This window comes from Nycticebus coucang, chromosome 16, assembly GCF_027406575.1.
Source record: "Nycticebus coucang isolate mNycCou1 chromosome 16, mNycCou1.pri, whole genome shotgun sequence".
NCBI lineage: Eukaryota > Metazoa > Chordata > Mammalia > Primates > Lorisidae > Nycticebus > Nycticebus coucang.
In genome coordinates, this window is record NC_069795.1 from 86,993,712 (window position 1) to 87,015,402 (window position 21,691).

At 45.0% G+C, this 21,691-nt stretch overlaps 1 protein-coding gene across 1 annotated transcript in view; it reads right to left on the reverse strand.

Moving 5' to 3' along the window:
* The window catches only part of ST6GAL1 (ST6 beta-galactoside alpha-2,6-sialyltransferase 1), a 129,229-nt gene extending 114,696 nt beyond the window's left edge, over positions 1–14,533 (reverse strand). The window contains exon 1 of the mRNA XM_053564898.1: positions 14,347–14,533. The gene's annotated coding sequence lies outside the window, so the exon portion shown is untranslated. The remainder of the gene's footprint in view (positions 1–14,346) is intronic.
* Between the last annotated feature and the right edge of the window lie 7,158 nt (positions 14,534–21,691).

The following is a 21,691-nucleotide window of genomic DNA, read 5'->3' on the forward strand; positions in this document are numbered from 1 at the left end:
CTGGAAAGTAAAGACTGCCATCAAAGCTTCCTGACAATCCCATCCTTCCCATCCCCTTTCCAGGCCACCATCCTCAACCAGACCTGGCAGGGGCCTTGCTGGACTGGTGACACCAACATCCCTTCCTGTAGCCTAGCATATCTGGAACACCCTCCTCCACCTGCCTCATGCTGTTCACAGCCATCCGGACCCAGCTCTCTGGCCCAGACATTCCTCAGAACCAAGAAGACAGCAGGAGTGCCCGCTCACCCAGACAGGGGCAAGGTCAGGCCCACAGCTGCTGCCCACCGCAGCCCCCAGTGGTTACGTGAGACAGGGAAGCACAGACTCTTCCCTGTTGACTACGTCCCTGCCTGTGAGACCTACACAGACACCTGTGGGTGCTCTAACGGATGTGCGCTCTCAGCAGAGAAGGGTGCGCCAGCAACAACAAACCTTCCTGTGTGGCTTTTCTGTGCTTTCTCCTCTCACATCTATGATCTAATTTGGACCTAAAAATTAATCTGAGACTAAACAGGGGCAGACTTTTCCCCTTTCATGCATAAGGAATGTAGGACTCTGATTAAGTAACCTGGGGCCACATGACTGCCAGATGGTGGAATCTAAACCTTAATTCAGACTTCTTACATTTACCTAAAAGCTTACCTACAAAATTCACATTAAAATATGTTTTATAGGTAAATATTTTATAAGCAAATACATTTTTACACAAAAATATTTACCTACAAAACTGCTTTATGTTTATTTACAGTTTTGTATTTTACATTTCACGAAAGTGGCTAACTCAGGTCCCTGCATGCTACAAATCACAGCACAGTAAAAACCATGGGCTTTGGACGGCAGGTAGCTCAGGGAGGTCAAATCAGTTTCAGTGTATTTTGGGCAGTAAATCTGTCGCTCTTAACTTCAGTTTCCTCATGTGCACAGCAGGAATACGTGCTGTGTGGGGAGTGTGAAGCAGCTGGGATGAGTAGGCATGAAGTGACAGCAGCTCTCCCCTCATTCATCCTTTGCTCTCCACCCGCAACTTCTCACCCTGAGCCTGACACACCACAGACTTTCACCTCACACCTGTGCTCCTGCCACCTGCAGGCCAAGAACGTCCTCTCTCCCTATCTCCACCTACCAGAATTCTTCTCATCCTTCAACAGCCAGGTCAGACTCCACCTATCTCCTCTTCCCCATGGTCCTTTGGGTCCCAGCACCCAACTTCCCATCTGATTTACAATGTGTTCTGTTCTGCCAACTGACTCAGCAATTCCCCCAAGAAAAGACAATGTCTTATTCATCTCTTTGTATCTTTCACCCCACTCTTCACTCCCTGAGGACTAGTATTTAATGATATCTTTTAGAACAGTCTTAGTAGTCTTATAAGACTAGTTCATTATCTTTAAACAATGTCAATGATATGGAGCTAAAAATCACCCAAGATCCCTCCACAATGAAAAAAAAAGAGAATAGATTAGTATCATTCCTTGACTGTCTGTACATTTACGTATGGATAGAAGTGTAGAGAACGAGAGGAAGGAGGTGTGAAAGAAGGATGGATGGAGATTATCTTATAAAATAGTTACTTTTCATTTTTAAATGTTACTTTAATTCTACAGAAAAGTAAAACTAAAGGGAAAACTGAACAGCTAATAAAAGTTACCACTTATATCACCTCCACTTCTTTCCCCTGGCTATCTGTCTCTAGTATATTCTTTTCTAGTATATTGTAGTATACTCTTTTTTTTTTTGAGACAGAGTCTCACTCCATCACCCTGGGTAGAGTGCTATGGCATCATAGCTCACAGCAACCTCAAACTCTTGGGCTCAAGAGATCCCCTTGCCTCAGCCTCCCTAGTAGCTGGGACTATAAGTGCCCCACACAACAGCCGGCTGGCTTTTCTATTTTTAGTAGAAAAGGGGTCTTGCTCTTGCTCAGGTGGTCTCGAACCCCTGACCTCTGACCTCAGGCGATCCTCCTGCCTCAGACTCCTAGAGTGGTAGCCTCCCAAGTAGCTGGGACTACAAGTGCCCCGCACAACAGCCGGCTAGCTTTCCTATTTTTCGTAGAGATGGGGTCTTGCTCTTGCTCAGGCTGGTCTCGAACCCCTGACCTCAGGCGATCCTCCCCCCTCAGACTCCCAGAGTGGTAGGATTACAGGTGTGAGTCCCAGCAGCCACCTCTCTACTACATTCTTTTTCCTTCCTCACACTGTATTCCTCAGCCTTAGTTGCCCACCCCTGAGTAGCTTTGCTTCTCTATCTGAATGGATTAAGGGCTCACCAAAATGACCTTTCACTATGCTTTCCAATGTGTATTTGCTGATTAATTTCCTTATGCCCTGGTGAATTTTCCCAGGAAGGGTTCATGGGTGTGCTAATGTCCCTAAGTTCTTACACAGATGAGAACGTCTGCTTGCCTTACAGTTGCAAAGTGATTTAAGTATAGAAGTCTTCACCCCTGTTGCCTTTTCCCCAGAACTCTGTAAACATTTCCACTCAATTTCTTTCTTCTGCTGAAAGTCAGTCTGAGACCAACACATAAAGTTTCCCTCATGACAGACACCAATTGCTCCCAATATCCAGGTTTTCCTTTCAGTGACAGAAAGCCTGCCCCGGACCTGAAATTTAGGAAGGCACCTGGCCGCCCAGCTGGAGACATTGCCCAGCCTTCTTTGCAGCAGGTGTGTCCATGCGACTAAGTTTTGGCCAGTGGAACATGAGCAGAAGAGACGTGTCCCTCCGCAAACTCCCCAGTTACCCTTTTGAGGGATCACCTTTGTACGACCTTTTGGTCCCTGATATACCTTCTTTATCTTTTCCCTGAGCACACACTGTGATTTTCCCCACGCCTTCCTTCTCTGTTAGTGATTTAAGTTTCATTGGATTCTATTCTGTTCCCTATTAACATTTTATATAATGACATTGCTGGTAACTTCGATTTTTTTCTGAGCCTTGTAATTACTTTTTTTATTTCATTCTGTAGTTTCATCATCTTATCTTTGAGCTCTTGAGTTACTAGGTTTTAATAATTTCTATTTTAAATGCATGAATACCCAATATTGCCTCTCCTACCCAAGAGCCAACTCCAACCCAGAAATTATCTCGAAGGACAGGGAGAGTAGGAAAAGTTGTCCCATTTATCAGTGGTGAGATAGAATAATTTTGCTAACATATGCACTCCACCTTCCTAAATCCTTTGCAACCTTACAGGGAGCGCTCAAGGCCCACTTGCCCTACATTCCTCCAGCCCCCACTGATTGCTCCTATTTCAGTCCCCAAAGAGTTTCTCTGAACTGAATGGTTTGCAGGTAGTGATGGGCTCCCAAATGAACCTGGAAATTTTGAGAAAGGGGATAAATCTTCTCCAGCTGCTTTATTGCATAGGTGGGCACAGGAAGGTTTTCTATGAAGATTTCTGGACCACTGATTGGCTGGATAAAAGGAGGGTAAAAACACGCTAAGAAGAGGTTGTCCACATCAGACCCATTAGTCACAATTTAGTGAAAAGTTGGATACCACCACAAGGCAGGTGGAAGAAAGATTACCTTTGAATGATTCAGAGACAGGGAACAAGCATCTTAGCCAGTGAGCCAGACCTCCATGCCTGCCCCTGCTAGCACTGCCCTGGAGGCGGAGAGCACAGCTCCAGAGCCAAGAGGGCCCGCCTGCAAGTCCAAGCACCTCAACATACTCACTGTCTGACTTTGAACAAGTAGCCGAATCTCTTCCAGCCTTTGTTGCCTCACCTGTTACACTGAGATAATAAGAGCATATGCCATACAGGTTATGTAAATTACATCAGATACTGTATGTAATGGTCCCAGCCTCATCCCCCCACCCTTACATGTGCTTCTCCAGGAGCATCAGCCTGGTAATGTTTCCCTGACATTTTCCCCCAGCGAGCTGTTCCTTAACCCCACTCTGAATCTTTGCTCCTGCCCCCCTTGTCCCCCAAAAGCCCTTCTTCAAGGCTAACAGCAACTACCTTTTTTCAGCTATTGCCTCTTCCAAAAAACTTTGCCAAACTCACTGGATCTTCTTCCCAGCCTCTGTGCACACCTAAGTCATATGCTGTGTTGTCATTGATATGGACATGTATGTCTACTTCCACCTAAGATCTGGAAGAAACACACTGTGGAGATTATCTGGGTCTATGTTCTAAAACTGAGTATTGAGCTGGGCCTGCTGCAGGCACTCAATGTTTGTTAAATGAATAAACAAAACAAGGACTCTGAGAAAAGAGGAAGAGAATGATATGGTTAGTTTGTCTGCCACTAGCTTCCAAGACTCTGCTAGTTACACTGAATGTGTGTGTATCTACAATATGCGTTCTTTATGTTGACATTTCCAATGCCCAACACAAGGCCTAGCATATAACAGGTGCTCAATAAATGTTTTATAAACATATTAATGTTGAATAAATTCCACAAGAGAAGAAACTGTACCTAGATGCACAGCTGCAAGATAAGCTCTTAAGGTTGACATTGAGTTCCATTTACAAGTCTGAAGGCATTTAAGGTAGACAAGCATTGGTACCCACCAAACTGTGACCATGCTCACTAAGGGTGTGTGTATGACCACTCATAACTAGATAATGATTATGGGTGGATATCACAGCTTTAAAGGGCAAGCAAAAAAAAAAAAAAATTACAAATCCGGCTTGATGCAAATAACTCTTACCAAAAAGGGACAGGAGAAAATGAAGCTGAATCCAAAAGTTATACTACTCACACATGATTTGTGTGTTCTTAGGGGAATGGTAGGAAGCTTCCATTAGCCTCTGTAAGAAGAAATTATTCAGCTAATCCTCCAATGCACCACAAGGACTATGCATTTCTCAGACCCAAAGAACTAGGAATTATTAGCAGTGGGAAAAGCTGTGTTATGCCCAATCCTAGCTTCACCACTCAGGAGCAGTGAAACTTTAGTAAAGTTTCTAATCTTCTTTGAAGCTCAGTTTTCTTATTTGCAAAATGGAGCTAATGATACCAAGACACCAGATATTGCTATTAGGATTGGATGAGAAAAAACACATCATGCCTACTCAGGGCCAGGCACACAGCAAAAGCCAAGAAGATAGTGAACTTGGCCATATTTCTCTCAGCAAACTCAGCTACAGTGTAAGTCAAATGCTCTTCCTCATTGACACCAAAGAGAGGGATTAGCCTTAATTGGGTGGTCCCAATTCCAGCCCAGAGGACCTTCAAGAGATTGAAAGGGTAGAATGTTTCTAAAATTAAAGTTGGATGGCATCTCAGCATTCTGGGACAGAAAACTCTCCAACCAGGAGATGGATGCAAATTTAAAAAGAGTGTAATGAAAAAACACGTACAATCATCCTCCTGGGACATGTAGTTCTTTTCCAGTTGCCAGATTTTCTGGTCATCTAAAGCATATGTGATGTATTTATTCCTGTGGAAATAATTTATGAATATAAGGTCAAGCAGAGCTAAAGCCAAGGTTAGAACAGGCAGAGGGTTGCCAAGATCCAAAGGAAACAATGTTTAAGCCTCTTTTGAAGGTTTCCACTTTATTCCACCTTTACTGAGCAGGCGAAAACTGGTCTGTTACATTGTCCACAACTTGCCCCACCCTCAGTCCTATTTTCATCTTTCTACTTCTCACCTGATGGTCACAGACTCTCAAAATTGCAAGGGACCTTAGGGGTAGCATTTAGGTCAACCCCTTCACAGTGCCAGAGTCTCCCGATGGCAAACAAGTCTCCTGGCAAATTCTGCCTGAATGCTGCATGACAGGGCGTTCACTATCTTGTAACACACATAGTCTGTTCCACAGTTGAGCAGTTCTGTTAAGTCACTTCTTCCTTATCTGCCTTCCTGCAACTTTTTCCTCTCCTCTTCCACCCCTGGTTTGTTTCTCCCCTCCACAGAGCTGGTGCCTCTTATCTTTATTGCCTGCAAGCTAAAACGCCCCAGTTCCTACATCTATTCCATCTCCAGTATGATGTCCTAAACTCTGGTCTTCTAGTTAGCCCATTTCTGAATACCCATCATTTTATCACTGTCTGGATGGGACCAGGGAAGCCTCGCACTCCAGATGGGTCTGAACAGCCAGACAGAGAGAGCTGTCACGTTCCCTCCTCCAGAGCCTGACAACAAACACTCTTCTTCACTTCTCTCTGCCGCGCTCCCTACCACTTAAGTGCCAGTTCTCCCATGACATCCCCGATCCTGACTCTGGGAACAGAAACAAACTTGAAGGCCCAAGGATGGTGGGCGGGAAAGGCAAAGGTGATGACGCAGCTCAGTTTTTGCACTCACAACGGAGGGCACCCAAGCAAGGCAGGCTAGCTCCAAAAATAACCTTCCCCACAAACAGCATTTTTAGATTCTTGGGAGCTATCAGTATCGCTTCCCATAGGGCAGTTTATCCTCAGTGTCCCTGGGCCCATTCTCAGTGTCCCTGGGCCCCATTCTCAGTGTCCCTGGGCCCATTCTCTCACTACACTTTCCAGAGCTTGACAGACTGGTTTTGTTTAACCCACCGACATTCACAATCATCTGTCCATATGTTTGAGAGCTGAATACACTTAGAAATGTAAGATGAAAGCAGATGAATGTCCATCAACAGGAAATTGGTAAACATATTCAAAATATAGAATTCAATGCATCTATGGAAAAACCTAATTACACACTGATGCAAAAGACCTCCGATACACATAGTAAAGTGGAAAAGGAGAGTTTGTGAAGTGGCAGGTATAATGTAATCCATTTACTGAGTTTTTAAAATGTACCCTCAGGTAACCATGATTACATATATAAACACATACAAAAGGGGCGGGAAGGACCAGTGTCAGACTGCAAACAGGAGCTACTTCAAAGAGAAGTGGGGGGTGCCCCGTTTGAATATTCTAAAGGAAAACTATTTCATATATTAATTGTGTAAAGAAAAAAGCTTCCTGATTCATACATATTTTTCGTTTGATGATCTCAGAGCTGGAAGGGGGTAGGTGGGGTGCTGAGGGCTGATCCTCTGAGGTGGCATGCCCAGGGTGGCATGCATTTGCCCAAAGCCACACAGCTAGCTAACAAGAGCCAGAAACCACAAGTCACAGTCCAGGCCTGAAATAATGGGAGTCCCCATGGATTAAAGAGAGGGCTTTGTTTTGACTACTAAATTGGATCAACTTTCCTCTTTTATTTAAGTCAAAAAGTCCCACTTGGGTGTAACAGTGAGAAAAGGAGACTCATTAAAGCCTAACGTGGATAGGGGAGTCAGTCTTCCCAGAGAAGAAAAGGGCTCAGAGAGGGCCTGTTACTCAAGGACAGGGAAACTCCTTCTGGGAGTTGCCTTGCCTGCATCCATAAAGGAGGGATGGGGCTAAGTGACAGAGGACAGAGGAGACTTGCAAGGCTACGTGTCAGTGGCTGCAGCACTCCCGAGTGCATTCTGGTGAAACTGCTACCTGGAGTTGGGGACTTAATTGCATATGGAACCTCTGCCTCTCAAGGGGGGAAGGCTGGGATCAAATCTGATTTAGGTCCAACTAATAATAGAGCCACTTGGGCTGCCACTTGGATTACCTCACTTAATACCAAATTTTTATTAATTGGTAAACATCTGTTGCCAGACGTTTATGGTAACAGATGTTTGAGATAACATGTGTTATCCCCATTTTACAGAGAAGAAATGTTCTAAGAAATACAAAAGTTGCTCACCAAAACCACACAGCTGGTCAGGGGGTCCCTTGTTCAAAATTAGGTCTCCCTACACTAAATTCAATCCTCCTTTTACACTGTCTCTTTGGACGTGCATGGCAGGGCCTTGTTACTTGGGCAGTAAAGCTTAAGGGGTTGGTTGGTTGGCTGTTTTTCTACACACACACATACACAAGTCTCATAACAGTGACGGCAGAAACAGGCTCCTAGCCAGCACAACTCAATGTCTCAAATATGCATCATGCAACTCAGTGAAATAGCCCCAGCTCAGCTGATAAGATCTCTGGGATGTGATTCCAAGTAATCTGGGGCTAAAGATGAGGTTATAGCTCAGCCGTGAGTTTTGACAATAGTTGAAGCTTATTGAGAGAGGTAATGTGATGTGAGGCTCATCACACCCCTCTTTCTATGTTTGACAAATGTTTGAAATCTTCCATAACAAAAAGACTTTTGGGATATATAATGAGAGTGATCATTTCTATCTCAACTTGTCACCTGGTAGGAGGTTCCATTTCAATTAACTTTCCATTTCCTTAAGCACAGAAAGTCACAAAATGAATGGCCTTGCTATCATGCTAAGAAAAAATATTAGAGGCAAAAGTTTCTGCAGCTGTGAAAACCCCCAATTATAACAATAATACCTATCACTTATTGAGTGCTTCCTGTATACCTGGCACTGTACTGAACCTCTACGCATGATTTCATCTAATCCTTACAATTGCCCTAATGAGATAACATCTGTTATCCCCATTTTACAGAGGAGGAAATTGAAGCTTTATCATCATAAGCAGCTTGTCCAAGTCCACACAAGTGGAAAATGACAAGCAAGAATTCAAGTCCTGGATCACTTGTGTTCTTAATTTCTATCATTCCCACATTACATAATACTTTGCTATTTTCAGACTGTATATATAACTAAACCATATCTATTTATTTTTTAATAGAATTACGCCCTTTAAAGTATAACCCAGTAACTCCACCTTTAGGACTCTAACCTATTGAAATTATCTGCAAAATGAACAGAGATCTATTCACAGACACATGAATCACGGTGTCAGTTTGCAATAAGAAACAGATAGGAATGGCTTGAACATGCAGCAGGGACCCTCATCCAGGAAGCCTTCCCCACCTTTCCAGTGATGGGCGATGTCCCTTTGTGGGTCCAGAGCATCCTGCACTAGTCTCTGCCCTCCTCTGTTGACTGTCATCCTTGGTTTAGAGTAGGCACTCAAATATTAATCAATTATGAATTAATTAATATATGACCCTGGAGTTGCTTATTTAACTCATATGAAAACTAAAAATTGGGGCACGAAAGAAAGTTTTTGGAGGTCACAAGGGCAGGACTAGAACTCAAGGCCACAGGCAGGACCCTTCTACCTCCACTGTATTGCCAGTCCCTTTGGGATTCTAAACAAAAGGATGGTTGATGTTTGTATGCCTGAGGCACGATGGGAAAGCCAGGGCAGTTGGAGGCTCCTTCCTTCACAGGCCCTCCCTGAAATGATCACATCCTGGAGGACCACGTGACCTTGGAGCTGCTGAACAGCTGATATGGGTGATGAATTTTTAGTGCCAGGTAAACTATGTAATATAATACAGAAAGGGTAAGCGAGAAAGGCAGAAACATAACTGCACACACAGTATGTTCTCAACCATTTACAGAAAACAAATCCACCTAAACAACAACAACAAAAGACCAGAAGGAAAACTGCCAGATGTGAACAGTGGCTATCTTCGGATAATGGAATTTTTTCTGTTTCTCTATCCTTCTTTGTTCAGCGCTTTCCAAATCATCCTCAACAGGCATGCTTTATTTTTATAATCCGAACAGTAAATAAAATTCAAATTGCCACATTAATTCTGACCCTTCTAGTAATCACTTAATCTGAATCTTGTAGTGATTACTTAGAAAATCACCCTAGTATTTTAATATGGTGAAACTGCATTGCTTAATATGTTACAATTACATGTAAGCCTTACACCTAGAAAAAGCATAACCATATGAGTCAGAATGCCATTGTGCAGTTTAAGTATATACTCAGACAAGAAAGAAAAATTCACTTTTCCCTAATTCAGTTCTTATTGAACAAAGCATTGATAACAAGTCTGAGCAACCTCTCGGTGCAAATTCCAACACTCAAATTTTCCAGAACAATTACTGTGAATTTCATTAATGAGTTATTCGTGGCTTTTTTTTTTTTAATGCAACCACACCCTCACATTTACAGAGACCCCCATTCTCCTGGAGGCTTTCCTTCCGATCTGTCACTCTCTGTCATGGACCATCCCCTCTTGACTTTACTTACAAAGGGGATGGTCCATGACAGAGAAGACAGAGGGTAATAAACTGGAACAAATCCCAGAAGTCAATATTGAAGTTAACCAGATTTATTTCCTATGGGCTTTTGGGGACAATTTCTAAGAAAGTGCCAAAAGTGTTCTAAGCAAGGGTCATAGAGCTGGGCTGGGACTTCCTCAGGGTGAAGAATGGGTCTCCTTGTTCTTTGTAATGTCAGACTGAGCACAAGATTCCCTCCACCCCCTCTGCCTATTTGTCAGTAAATGCAGAAAAAGCAAATAGAGTGACTTGAGATTTTACTCACTTAGGTGTCAAAGTTCTAGTTTTGTTTTTGATTTGTTTTTTACTAGGTCTGTTTACCTTAGAGCCACACAGACTTCACAACTACCCAAAGCCTCCCCTTACAGTTCGGCAGGCCCTTTGCACCTCCTTCTGACTAGGTAAGGTCTCCTACTCTGAGCACATGGGCTTACCCTATGGGGTTATTCTCCCATGGTCTTTTCCGCCACTTTTAAAGCTGGGAGCCCAAGCCTGCCAAGGGTCCAAATGTCATAGCATGTGTCATGTGAGTTAATACTTCCAACGACTCTAGGAGATTCATATATATCAGGCCCTTCACTTTATACAATACAGAGCCATTAAGAGTCTCTAAACCCACCTATAACCTGTAAACCCCACTTTGAGGTGTCCCACCTTTTCAAGCCACACCAGTGTATACCTCCTCTGTATTGATTTGTGAATTTCCATGTAATTTCTGTTTCCCTGAAATGTATAAAACCAAACAGTAACCCAGCCACAGTAAGTGAGCTTGCTCAAGGCTTCTTGGCCAGGGCTCCAGGCCTTAAGGTCCCCAAATTTGGCTTAACATCTCTTTAAGTTATTGTACAGAGTTTGTCTCTAATTAAAGTAACCCTGGAGAAAGAAAAGACAACCCAAACTCCATCTTCTGGCACTAAGGCCTTTCACTCCACTAGAACAGCCTGTGCAGAAACTGGGCAGGAAGGACTCCCACTGTACAAAGAAGTAAATTGGAGCCTAACAGGGAAAGTACATGAATAGCTAAGGAGAGTCTGTCTCTTCTAGCTTCTCACTGCCTTTTTCCTTATGATTATACCCAAAGCAGCTTCCTGAACGGGGAAGCACAAGACAGAGAGGTATAGGGGGAGCCCAATGCAAGAGTAAAGTGAACCAGTTAGTAAACGCTAAGCAAGTTTAGGATAAATGCTAAAAGTTTATCCCACATGAACTGCAATATCCTCCATATATCTTCCACAGGGATCTGTGGCTTTGTTTAAAAAGCAAACCTATGATAGTCCTTAAGGAACTCATTCTCTGGCTTCAAGGGTTTCGTTATAACAACCATCATAACTTTGACTTTACTCTGGGGTACCAACAACAACTCGTTTGATGCAACAGTTTCCATTTTATGCAAACGAGTCACTGAAAGTAGACTATGTATTACCATGTATCACTGGGCAAGTAATTTATCTTCTTTGGGTCTCAGTTTCCCACCTGGAAAATAAAAGAGTGCAGTCAGATGATTTATGAAGTTCCATGCCGGGGTGGCAACCTGATGAGAAAATTATACTTCAATGCCAAGTGGAATTACCAAGAAAGTGAAACACCCTAAAAATTCTAAGGGAAGTTATGGGGGCAAGACATGATTGCAAGAGGGACTTTACCTAACAATTGCAATCAGTGTAACTGGCTTATTGTACCCTCAATGAATCCCCAACAATAAAAAAAAAAAAAAAAAAAATTCTAAGGGAAGTGTGAACTAAAATAAAACCCTTAGATCCCCCTCAATCAGCCAACTGAGTGGACCCCTGTTGGCCAGGAGAATACCCTAAAACCCTGTTACTAACTCTGAGTAGGGGAGGTCAGACTTGCTTCTTCATGCCCTCCTCCCTTTTTGTAGCTATCTCTTGTAACTTATTAACAGCCCTAAGGCTATATACAAAACAAACCTGCAGGTCCTCGGTTTACTTAACAGATCACTCAAGTCTAGGCACATGTCTGGTTGCTTGTCTCTGATTGACACACTTCCTTAACTTAGAACATTCAAAGCCTTTAGACAAAGCTTCGTTTCTTTAACCAATTACAGTCTTTAAAGCAGCCTATATAACCTGTAAGCCCAGCTTTGAGATGTCCCACCTTTTCAGGTTAAACCACACCTTCCATGTATTAAGACTTTACATGTAATCTCTGTCTCCCTGAAATGTAAAAAAACAAACTGTAGCCCAACCATGGTGAGTCCACTTGTTCAGGGAGTCTTGCGTGGGACTGTGAGCCATGGTCCTCAAATCTGGCTCAGAATACCCCTCTTTAAGTTATCTTTCAGAGCCTGGCTTCTTTTCCCTTAACAGAAGAAACAAGTGTAGCTAAGCGATAACGGTGACAGGGAGAAACAACACGTTGTGGGTGAGGAAACCTGGCCTTGCGGTGTTTTTTGGTTTTCTAACTTTTCCTCTGCCAAAAACAAAAATAAGCAGCTACTTCTGTGGGACTCTCATTAAAAAAAAAATAATAATAATAAATTAAATAAAACCAATGAAAACAATGCTTTGTTCCCTGTGAGTGGCTCAGGAGTAGCCTGCTGAGAGACACTTTCCTCCCAGTGGGGCCGATGTCAACAGCCCATGCTTTTGCCCAAACAAAGGCCTCCTGGCACAGGGATGAGAGGCAAAACATCTGAGTCTCCACAGCTGGCCCCATTCCAATGAGGGGGGCCGCCAGAAGAGAAAAATAACTAAGCTTAGGAAAGGCCAGAAAGACACTAAGGAATTACTAAATCTATCTTTTCTCAACAGAATAAAGAACTCTTGAAAGGGATAATGGAAGGGTGCAGCTTTCAATTTGAATTACTTTCTTTGTTTAATTCTATTCTGCCTAAGGCCACTTGCCTTTTAAGCCAACCACAGAACCGCGGTTGTGCCTGTAGTTGCCGGCAGGGTAGTGCCCTGTGGGAGCCCCGGGACCCACGCTCAACCACTCCGGTTTAAACTCGGCCAAGTGGTTGAGATCTCAAGCCTCAGTTTCCCTCGCGTAAAAGAAGGTTCGCTAGATGCTCTCTGGATCCTTGCAGTAACAGTGGCAGAGGGCTGGAGGCGCCCCAGCTCCCCCCGTAGGTTACTCTCCGGCAGTGCCAGCCAAGGCGAAGCCGCAACATGCTCTTCAGGCGGTGGCGCCTCTATTCGTGTGCCCACCACGCACTCCCGCAACTGCCGCACCAACACCAGGGCCCCGAGGCCAAGTCATCCCCAAAGCATCTCTCAGCTGCAGACCAGGTCTGATTAAGTACAGTTTGCAAAGCTGAGCTGATAGATGTAAGCAAAGAAAAAGCAAAACAAACAAGGGGCCTTGCTTTCTGGACCTGGGAATTTCTTTCAAATAAACTCAGATAGAAATAAAAATACTATGTCCCCCAAGAGGCCTTTGGCTGCCCTTGCTGGTGAAAACACATAACAAGCCAAAAGGGGAAGTGACACTCGGAGCGTCTAGGCGCAAGGAACCACCAGGCAAAGCGAAACCCAAGACCCCGATGGGCGATGTTTTAATTGGAGGGTTCTTTCAGCAGGCTGAGGAAGCGCCCGCCTTCTCCCAACACAGGCAGTCGCTGGAGTGCGGGGACAATGGAAAGCCAGGAACGGTCCTTTTCATTGAGGGGGACCTCGGTGAGATGGAGGCGAGGGGTTGTCCACTTCACCCCAAGGAATGCGCCACGGCCAAGGACAGACTCTTGTCCGGAGTTTACCTTTTTGTAGCTGCTTTCTGGTTTCTCTTTTAAAGTCTAGCAGTTAGTCTGATGCCTAAATGGTGCCTTTTAAGTGTCTCTCTCGCCCTCCTTCGGCGCCTCCAGCGCCGCTCCTTTCCCGGAGGCTGAGACAATGGCCCAGCACCTCAGGGCGGCTCCTAAGGGTCAGCGGTGCGCGCGATCACAGGACAAGGCGCACGTGCGTTGATTGCGCCTGTGCCTCCTCCCCCGCCGCGGGCCTCAGTTTCTCGACTCGGAAACCCCAGTGGGTGAAATCTGAAGGAACCCGGGCTCTGCAAAGCGTTCCCTCCCGAAAACTGACGGTGCAGTGGAGAAAGCGGGGTTCCCCAGGGTCGTGCGCACGTGGGTTTGTTATGGGTCCGGAGGCTCCGGGAGCCGGGGGAGAAAGCTGGGCGGCCACGCCGACCGGACGAATACACAAGACAACCGGGGCCAAAAGGCTGGTGGCCCTGCGGCGGAGGCGGAGGCGGCGGTGGCGGTGGATCCCCTGCGCCCTGGGCGCGCCACGGGCCCGCCGCTCAGCTCTCCTGCTGGGCCCCTTAGCATCACTCCTCCCGGGGGACCCGGGCCGGCCGCCGCCCCCTGGTACCCCTACTCACTTGCTGCGCTCTCGGCCGCCGGCTCGGTGGCGGTCGCCGGCTCCGAGACCACGCCGGCCGGTAGCCGGCTCTCTTTGTTAGCGCCAGGCAGTGCCCGGGGCGTCTGCCCGGCCTGGCCTTGCCCAGGACTCCCCTCCCCCAGGTGCCTCCAGAAGGCGCGCTCTGCAGGCGCAGGAGAGCTCCGGAGCTGGAAGCCCCGGGAGGGAGTCCCGGAGGAGGGGTCCGCAGGGGAGGAGCGGGGACGCGGGATGGGGAGTGGAGGACACCGGGGAGGAGGGGAGAAGAGCTTGGCAGAGGGGCGGGGGGGGGCGGGAAGCGAGCCGTCTCCAGTACGTAGATAGAGTTGCGAAGACTGGGTCGGAATCCCAACTGCACCGCACCCCGAACCTGCCTGCCCTCCGGAGGTTACTAGGGAGCGAGCTCGGGGTTAAGTGTACCTAATTAGAGCACCCGGAGATGCTGGGACCCTGCCTCCGCAGACGGAGGAGGGGCCGTGCGGCAGGGCAAGGACCCCTAAAGCCTTCTCCCAGCGTGTCCAGGAAGGACGAATCCAGCAGTGTCCCTCTGTGGTCCTACCGGGCGCGCCCCATACGTCCTGGCTGTGCTAAGGACTGACTACAACGCCCTGAGCAAGTCACTTCACTTCCCTGAAAATTCGTATTCTTACATAGAATAGGAAAGAACAGAATCTATTCCACAGGGTTTGGCATTAAGCTCCTAACACTGGGCGTGGCACATACTTGATGTTCTCAAAGGGCAAATACAGAAGGAAAGGAGTGTCTTCCAGCCCCAGCACACTGCGACTTTCACCCCAAGCTGCTGGCTCAAAGACAGACAGAGGCCTCAGATGGGGGTGCGAAGGAAGCCAAGTTCTGCTGGGGAAGGGAAGAGGAAACCATTTGTTGAGCAAGCTGCATACTGACCATCCCGGGTGGCCCCAAGGCCACTTCCCTAGACAGAAAACAGCCTACAAGAGGGCTGAAAGGGCCTTTAAGGGCACCACTCCAGTCTCTCATAGCCCTAGAGGGGATGTAATCACATGCCACAAGTCTGCGGAGTGCCTAGTGGCACTTGGCTGCTCTGGGAGGAGTGGGGAGGATGGAAGGTAGTTTGGCTCCTCTCAAGGTCCTGTGGCGACTTACAGGGCTTAGGCCCAGGCCCAGTGCTCTCTCGCTCTCTCCAAGTGAGGTGGCCACTCCCCACCACCAACCTGGGAAAGGGGAGATTGCACCCTCTTTCCATCCCCTACACCTGTCTTCCTTCCAAACATTGCTTCCTCCCTCCTCTCCCCTCAGCCTACCTTCCATCCTCCCCTGCAGTCTCAGGGAGGCATTATATACAACTTAGCACAAAGAGCTACAATTGAAGAGAGTGCCAGACAGAATAAATTCAAATCTCTCTTACACCTAGCTGTGCCTTAAGTTCCACAGCCTACGAGCCTCCCTTTCCTCTTCTGTAACATGAAGATATTAAGGATAATGTTGTTTTCAGGATGTTGTGAAATGAGCAGTGTGAAGCTCTTAGCTTAGTGTCTGCTATGTAGAATAGAAGGCGCTCCTAACGGTAAAATGTATGTATGAGGAAATGAACAGGAGCAAGACAGGCTCAGAAGACTATTTCTGGAAGGATGCTACATTGCAGATTTTAGACCCTATTCCAAAAAAAGGAAGTGGAAGCTATTAAAAGATTCTGTACAGTGAAAACTGCAGATGCTGGCGTGGATGTGGAGAGAAGGGAACACTTTTACACTGCTGGTGGCACTGCAAACTAGTACAACCTTTCTGGAAGGAAATATGGAGAAACCTCAAAGCACTCAAGTTAGACCTCCCATTTGATCCTGCAATCCCATTACTGGGCATCTACCCAGAAGGAAAAAAAATCCTTCTATCATAAGAACACTTGTACTAGACTGTTTATTGCAGCTCAATTTACAATCGCCAAAATGTGGAAACAGCCTAAATGCCCACCAACCCAGGAATGGATTAACAAGCTGTGGTATATGTATACCATGGAACACTATTGAGCCATTAAAAAAAAATGGAGACTTTACATCCCGTATTAACCTGGATGGACGTGGAAGACATTATTCTTAATAAAGCATCACAAGAATGGAGAAGCATGAATCCTATGTACTCAATTTTGAGGACAATTAATGACAATTAAGGTTATGGGGGGGGAAGCAGAAAGAGGGATGGAGGGAGGGGGGTGGGGCCTTGGTGTGTGTCACACTTCATGGGGGCAAGACATGATTGCAAGAGGGACTTTACCTAACAATTGCAATCAGTGTAACCTGGCTTATTGTACCCTCAATGAATCCCAATAAAAAAAAAAGAAAGAAAGAAATTTGGGCTTTTACATAAAGTGAATCATGCTGGAAAAAAAAAAAAAGATTCTGTACAGTGACATGACGTGCATCTTTGTGTTTTGCACTAATTCTTCTGGCACCATGACAGGAGCAGAGAATACAGGCAGAGATGAAAGTGGAAGCGACATCAGTGGAGATAGAAGAGCCTGAACAGTTTCAATGACAAAGGGAATGGGAAAAATTCCAGATAACTACCCTTTAGAGAGCAAAATCACTTTCTTACATTGTCTCTCCTTGTCAGAAGATAGGTGGTGCTCTCAGTCTCATTTTATAGATGAAGAAATTGAAGAATGTGGAGAAGCCTGAATTTGAAGCATCATCCACATTCATTGAAAGCCTTAATCATTTCCTTTATCATCGCTTTTGTTTCAACACTACTTACAAACTAAAAGCAAAAGTCAGAAGACAGGCTTTTTCAAACAGTTGTCCAGTCGTCACTCCACAGGTCTCTTTTCCAGAAGAACTCCAACCAAATGGTGGGGAAATGAAAGGAAGAGGCTCACTCTGGTTTATTGGCTTGCAGGACTGAGCTAACCCAAGAAATTCCTGGGACTCCAAGGCAGATGAGTGGGCAAGTAGGAAGGGCTCCTGGAAACATTCAAAGTTATCTGTCCTCATTTGGGGCCTTCTGCCCCATAAGCAAGAAACAGGAGAATGGGCCATAAGTTAGGGGTCAGTCTTGTCCTCCTAGCCTGTTTGTGAGGCTTCCCCACCTATTGTCTCTGGAGCCTTGTTTGGTTGTCTTCCTTGGAAGTACAGATGTCTCCTTTCCCTTCAGACACTATCTGGGACCTCCACCCCTACCACCCTGTTATGGTCTGAATACTTGTGTGCCCCTCAAATTCATACATTGAAATCCTAACCCCCCAGGAGGTGTTGCCCCTGGGAAGGTGATTAGGCTATCAAGGCATAGCCCTTATGAATAGAACTACTGCCCTTATAATAGAGACCCCAGAGAGCTAGCCAGTCCCTCTACTATGAGAAGATACCGGTAGAAGATAATAACTTATGAAGCAGAGAGCAAGACTCCCCCGCCAGACACCAAGTCCACTGTCATCTTGATCTTGGACTTAGCAGCCTTCAGATCTGCGACCAATAAATGCCTATTGTTTGTAAGTCATCCAACTTACGGTATTTTTATTGCAGCGGCCCAGACTAATGGCAGCACCCATTCTTCACCCCACCCTAACCTCCACCTTGGCCAATGCATAATATTTCAGGTAAAGCCTTTCTCAATCTTCATTTTAGACAGTTTTCTGACTAATACAAGTAATACCCTACTTTATAATGTTCATTTACAGCAAAAGTCCACCTGTAAATGGTGTTTTCACAGTACTCTTACATTGGAGGTGGTGTTATTACAGTCTTGTGGTGAAGAAAAGAGGCAGCAGGCAGTTGAAAAGTTCCTCTCAAGCCATCTTCTCCATCCCACTAGTGATGTTCATCAAGACCCTTAATTAGACCTGCCAGTTCTCTGCATGCTTTCAGTTCATATGGTCTAAGCCAGGGGTAGGCTCAGGATCTAAAGGTAAAGATATTTGATCTGCCTAAGCCCCCTGCATTGGCCTCCAGTGCTGCCAGCCTTAAGGCTGAAGATACACACAACTAGAACCCAAATTAGAAAATAGAAAGAGATAACAGCATCTCTAATTTAAGCACCCAGGGATGGCTCCCGCTGATTGCTATGAAGGTAGGTGCAGCATGGTGTGGGGGCATTGGGGAATAACACGTAGAAGGCAGAGGCTGGAAACTAGGAACAGGTCTCTTGGAGAACAACAGCCACAAGACAAAGACATGGCTTGTCTGCAGCCCATGATACAGCAAGCGGTGACCTGCTACCTCCAGAGCCTCAGCGTGGAGTATGGGCACTTGGGTGCATGGGTAGTTGGACTGCACGTCACCCACTCAAGTGCTATCCAGCCCATCCTAGATCCTTGGGGAGATACCACGGAGTCTCCATTCTCAAATCATTAATGTTTTAGCAAAATATCTCAGTCCACAATAACTACCACGTACTGAATGTGTAAAGCAATTGATGTGAATGTTCTCATTTAATCCTCCCTTGGAGGAGGGGTAGTCAGTCTTAGAACCCTGCTGTCCCTAAGCCATCTTGAGTTACTCTCCCTGTTCATGCTTCAAGGCCAATCTTAACGTGAGACTAGTGCATGTTATCCCTTATCCAGAGGATAACTATAAATCTGACTCCAAAAATTTTAAAAAGTGAGATCTTTACTAAATATATCTTCGGAAGACAAAATGGTGTTACATCAAACATCGTTAGGCAAGACTTCCAGATAACCACTCATGACATCCCTTTCTCCAAAGTTATACTCCTTAAGGCAGCCTGCCAGATTTCTACACCTCCCTCCTCAACCACCCTCATCCTCCCCATTTTCCAGATCCTGTCCTCTGGATGTCTTCCTTAATTTTACCCTCAGTGTCTCTAAAAAGTGTGAAAGAGAGGGGAAGCTACTAAAAAATAAAGACAATTAGCATATGTAAGCTTGCTGTATATTGTCTCACTTGAGCCCTCTTCAGACTCATAATCACCTATGAAGTCGGGATGTATCTTTATCATCCCCATTTACAAAAGAAAAAACTTAGGCTCAGAAACAAAATGAGTTGCTTCAAGTCTTCTACTAAACGCTGAGCTGGGCCTTGAAACCAAGGCCTCCAGCCTTTGTTACCCCGTCTAGTCCCCAGGCTGTGAGAGGCTGGACTAGCCAATCAAACTGTCACAGGCTGAAGCTGCCAACACTGGTGGCCTGCTGGCCTAGAGCGGGACTCATAAACTATGCCCAAGAGACCACATTACTGGCAATGGCAGGAAATACGAAAGCTTGAGGGCTCTGAGGAAGCAGAGATGCTTGTAATAAATTCTCCTAAAAAGACTCAGGAAAATGGCCTCACTCAGGAGACTGAGTGAAAGCTGCCTCCTGTGTGTTTATGATCCAAGGATGGCAGTCAGTACAACCTGCAGTAACAGTCACAGCTTTGTGTAGGAGGGTGTAAGGGTCAATGAAACTTCTTTGCAATTAATAAACATTTGGGGGTGAAGACAAGATAGGGAGAGTGATCAGTATTTAATGCCTATTAGTGATTTGTCCCACATCTGCCTCTATACAGTCTCATGATTTTAAAAATCAGTCTTTTTTCCCCTAATTTTACAGGTAACATTCACTTTAGAAAATTTAGAAAAGTCAGATAATATTAAAGAAGCAAAAGGAAAAAAATATCAACCTGTGGGTCACTAGTAGAGTTAACCTTTTGGCTTTCTTTCCTCCAGTTATTTTCTGATCGTTTCCCCTTAACTTTCTATAGTTAAGATGACAATATGTTTACACTGATACCCTGACTTATTCCCTCACTTAGAGTGTGAGTCATAAGCATTTCCTATATGTTTTTAATATCAATTACCAATATATTTATTCATTCACTTTACTCTTAATTACATACATGGCAAACATTCTTTAACAAATTATTAATGGATCATTGCACCAAGCATTGGCTATACAAGAAACAGGTTAGTTCTGTGCTTGGAATACTGACTTTAAGTCAGGTTGACTGAGTTTGAATTCTGACTCTGCTACCTGCTAGCTGTGTGACCATGGACAAATTACTTAACCTCTCTGGGTCTGTTTCCTTACACATAAAGTTGTTTTAAAGATTTAAAAAGTTAACACCAAGAAGAATGCTTAGAGCAATACCTGGCACCGTAAGCACAGAGTACGGTAAGTGATATCACGTAGAGTGCTCATAAATTATTCAACCATTCCCCTACAGCTGGACACTAAGGTTGTTTTCAGTTTTTCCACTGTTCTAAATAATCCCTCAATAAACCATTTACTGTATGCATGAGGGGAGGAAAGGTGAACTGATATCTCATTGGGAAGGGATTGTAATACCAATAAGGCATCCAGAATTAAGAAAATTCAGGATAAACATGCCAGAAGAAAAACTCCTTTCTTTGACAAGATGATGTATAATTCCAGGTAACAAACATTTATTGAGCTCAATGGACCAAGAGATGGTAGGCTAGGTCAGAGGACACCACAATGACCAAGGGTCAGGCTCTGTGGATGCACATATGTGTACTTAAGGGAAGAGTCATATTTGGATGTGCATGCATTGGTAGAAATAATGATTTTATAAGCTTAAAACCAATATTCAATTGTTTATTATAAGTAGGTTAGGAATTGAATTAAGAAACTAATTGCAAATGATGGCAAAAGTGAACAGAGAGAGGAGAGAAATGGATCAGAGAAATCCAAAATCTGTTGCAAAATGCAGCAGCCCAGAAGCCTCACCCTTTAAGATGAGAAGACTCTCTTGCTGAAGCTTCACCTCTCCCCCAGCATGACTCCTCTGAGAGGTCACTGAGAGGCAAGGCTCACCCAAGCAGGGCTGCCATCTCTGGGAGAGTGAGTGCTTTGGGGGAGTTAGAGAATGTAAAACACACTGGAGACAGTACAAACGTCTAAACCTTGAAAGAGAGAAAAAGTCTCTCAGGAAAAGATGAGGAGAAAAATATCTCTTCTTCTTCATCTTGGTATGGGCAGAAGTGTCAGCTCATCTGAGCACAAGGTTTCCCGAATGTTCATTGCCACCCCTGTGATTTGTGTGTGTTGTCTAATTGGGGTGCACTTTGACATTCTGCTCCTGGATTGTGTTCCTTGTCCCATGCTCTGTTTGTGTTGAGATCATAAATAACTTAGAGCAATAATAGTAAGAGGTAAATCAGTCTAATTAACATAGTTTGTTAAAGAAATAGTTTGGTTAGAAAATGCAAGCCCAGCAAGAACCATGACCGAAGAGTTTAGCCTTCCCTCTTTAGATTGATGATCAAAACAATAATATGTGTAATAAAAACAAAGCTAGCCTGGAGCGAGGGGCTTTTCACCAGACCTCATGCTTGAAAGTGGTCCCAACTGCTCTAGAAAAACTTTCTTTTTGTGTCCTGATTTTTCATTTTTCCTTCAT